This window comes from Tupaia chinensis, unplaced genomic scaffold (assembly GCF_000334495.1).
Source record: "Tupaia chinensis unplaced genomic scaffold, TupChi_1.0 Scaffold000600_1, whole genome shotgun sequence".
Lineage (NCBI taxonomy): Eukaryota > Metazoa > Chordata > Mammalia > Scandentia > Tupaiidae > Tupaia > Tupaia belangeri.
The window spans coordinates 6,772,745-6,775,919 of record NW_006160117.1 but is presented as its reverse complement, the minus strand read 5'-3'; the positions used below and the strand labels follow the sequence as shown (position 1 = coordinate 6,775,919).

General features: G+C 39.1%; 1 pseudogene; it reads left to right on the top strand.

The window, feature by feature from the left end:
- Positions 1-277: 277 nt before the first annotated feature.
- On the top strand, positions 278-1,196 carry LOC102492899 (heterogeneous nuclear ribonucleoprotein D-like pseudogene; annotated as a pseudogene).
- Positions 1,197-3,175: the final 1,979 nt, after the last annotated feature.

Genomic DNA, 3,175 nt, shown 5'->3' with positions numbered 1-3,175 from the left:
GACTCACATTGGAAAGTCCCTGAGGCCTCCCTGTGCTTAGAGGGTGCTCATGCTCATGATCTGGGCTGAGGCTGGGGTGGATCATAGAGCAAAGACCAGTTAGGAGAACCTCTCTCTTTCTCTCTCCCCTGCTCTTTCTCTCAGAATACATACATAAAGTGGAAAGAAAGTAAAAGGAACCTATAGAATGAGAGAAAGTATTAAAAATCATATGTCTGACGACTTTAATGTGCAATATATATAAAGAATTTCTACAGCCGCTGCTACCATGACCCGAACTGCGCGCTAGCACCGCCGTGTGGACAGTTCTGCCGCCAGGGGCGAGTATAGCAACATGGAGGTATTCTCTGAGTGATCCAAGATCAATGCCGGCAAGAATCATGAGGATGACGGACTGCACAATTAAAACAGATCCAGTCACTGGAAGATCAAGAGGATTTGGATTTGTGCTTTTTAAAGATGCTGCGTGCTCAGGTTGTGGAACTAAAAGAACACAAACTGCATGTCAAGTGCATAGACCCCACAGGGCCAAAGCTTTAAAAGGGGAAGAACCTCCCTGAAAGGTTTTTGTGCGTGGATTAAGCCCAGATACTTCTGAAGAACAAATTGACGAATATTTCAGAGCCTTGGAGAGATTGAAAACATTGAACTCCCCATGGATACAAAAACAAATGAAAGAAGAGGATTTTGTTTTATCACATATACAGATGAAGAACCAGTAAAGACTTTATTAGAAAGCAGATACCATCAACTTGGTTCTGGGAAGTGTGAAATCAAGGTTGCACAACCCAAAGAGGTATATAGGCAACAGCAGCAACAACAAAAAGGAGGAAGAGGTGCTGCAGCTGGTGGAAGAGGTGGTACTAGGGGTCGTGGCCGAGGTCAGGGTCAGAACTGGAACCAGGGATTTAATAACTATTATGATCAAGGATATGGAAATGACAATAGTGCCTATGGTAGTGATGAAAACTATAGTGGCTATGGCTGATATGATTATACTGGGTATAACTATGGGAACTATGGCTATGGACAGGGATATGCAGACTACAGTGGCCAACAGAGTACTTATGGCAAGGCATCTCGAGGGGTTGGCAATCACCAAAACAATTACCAGCCATACTAAAGGAGGACTTTGGAGAAAACAGGGGGAGATGTTAAAGTCACCCATCTTGCAGGACGACATTGAAGACTCTCTTCTGTTGATCTAAGATGATTATTTTGTAAAAGACCTTGTAGTGTGCAAGACACAACTGTGTCCATAGAAACATGAATGCAAGAGCTGGCTAGTATATTCCTACACTCTTCCCTCCCTCCAGTCCAAAATAAATCCTTCTGGTGTCAGTGTAGTGACTGTAGACTGGAGACAATTGAAACTTGTCAGTCTTCAGAGTCATACGAAAACAGTTACCTGCTAGAAATAGTCACTGTATGGGGGCCAGCAGGTGGCATGGTGGTTGAAGTGCTGGACTTCCACATGGCTGACTGTGATTCAAGTACTGAACTTGGCGGCTTGCTTTCTCCCTTTCTCTTTCTCTCCCTGTTTTTCTCTGGTGAGAGCACGTGCCCTATAGGAAATTAAGTAATAATAATGATAATAAATTGAATACATAATTCTTTAAAAAAAAAGAATTTCTACAACTCAACTACAAAAAATTCCAAACAACTTGATTCAAAAATAGACAAAGGATTTTAATAGACATTTTTCCAAAGAAAATATACAAATGACCAATAAGCACATGAAAAGATGCTCAACACCATTAGTCTTTAGGAAACATGCAAATAAAAAGCATAATAAGATACTACTCCAAACCTACTAGGATGGCTATGATGATAAAATTTGCAAAACAAAAACATAGAACATAAGTGTTTACAGGGATGTGGAAAAATAGGAAGCTGAATGTTTTGCTGACAGTATATAAACTGATACAGCTACTGGGGATAACCATTTGGTGGTTTTTCAGAAAGCTAAACATATTACAGAATTACCATATGACCTATCAATATTGCTCCTGGGTATATACTAAAAAGAACTGAAAACGGTCTCAGGTACTTGAGTGCCCAATGCTTATTGCAGCGTTATGTGCAATAGCCAAAAAGTAGTAGCAACCCAAGTGCTCATTAATAGAGGAATGGTTAAATAAAATCTGGTATATACATATTATAGACTACAAGAGACTACAAAATTATCACAAAAAAAATTTTAGATGGTAATACTGAGTCCTTACCTTGAGTAATTACTTTAACTGTAAATAGATTAAATTCTTCAATCAAAAGGCATAGAATGGCTAAACGAATTTTTTTTTTAAAGAATCATCTATATACTGCCAACAAGAGACTCACTTTTTGTTTAAGGACACATATAGACTGAAAGTAAAAGGATGGAAAAAGATACTCTATGTAAATCATAACCAAAGAAGAGTAGGAGTAATGATAGTTATATTAGACAAAACAGACTTTACAGAAAAAAAAATTTTTTTCACAAAGGCTAGCTCTGTGACCTGGTCTCTAAGGTAGCCAGATCCTACATGGGCGACTATGTACTTTGAGTTCCAGACCCAGCGACTTGAGAAACAGGCTGGGTGCATATGCGTGTATGGCCAAAATCCTGGAAAGAGAGAAATGGAAGAGAAGGGATTGTGGCATGACGATTTCTCATGGGAAGTGCTTTCTTCTTTCCCTCAGTGTCTCTGTCTTTCTTTATTAGTCTGTATTGATTTTCTGGATTTTTGTTGTTGTTGTTATGGTTGTCTTGATAGATTGCCTATTTCTAGGTTATCCAGTTTGTTGGCATACAATTGTTCATAGTAGTTTTTTATGCCACTTTCTAGTTCTGTGACATCAGCTGTAATGTCTTCATATATGAGGGATCTTCAAAACACTCATGGAAATACATATGAAAAAACTATGCATAGATTTCAAAATTGTTTTGACAGCAAAATAAACTCATACTTTAATTTCATTTTTCCAGAAACTTTTTTTTTTTTTTTAGGTTCTTGCCATTGGACGTGTGTGCTCACTGGAGAGTGGCAGAGACAGAGAGAGGGAAAGTGAGAAATCACCCCTCAGGGGAAATAGCCATGTTGCAATTCCTTCTCCTCCATTCTCTTCTCACGATTTTAGGCATGCATGCACATATGCATGCATGCGCATGCACCCAGCGTGTTTTACATGCTGC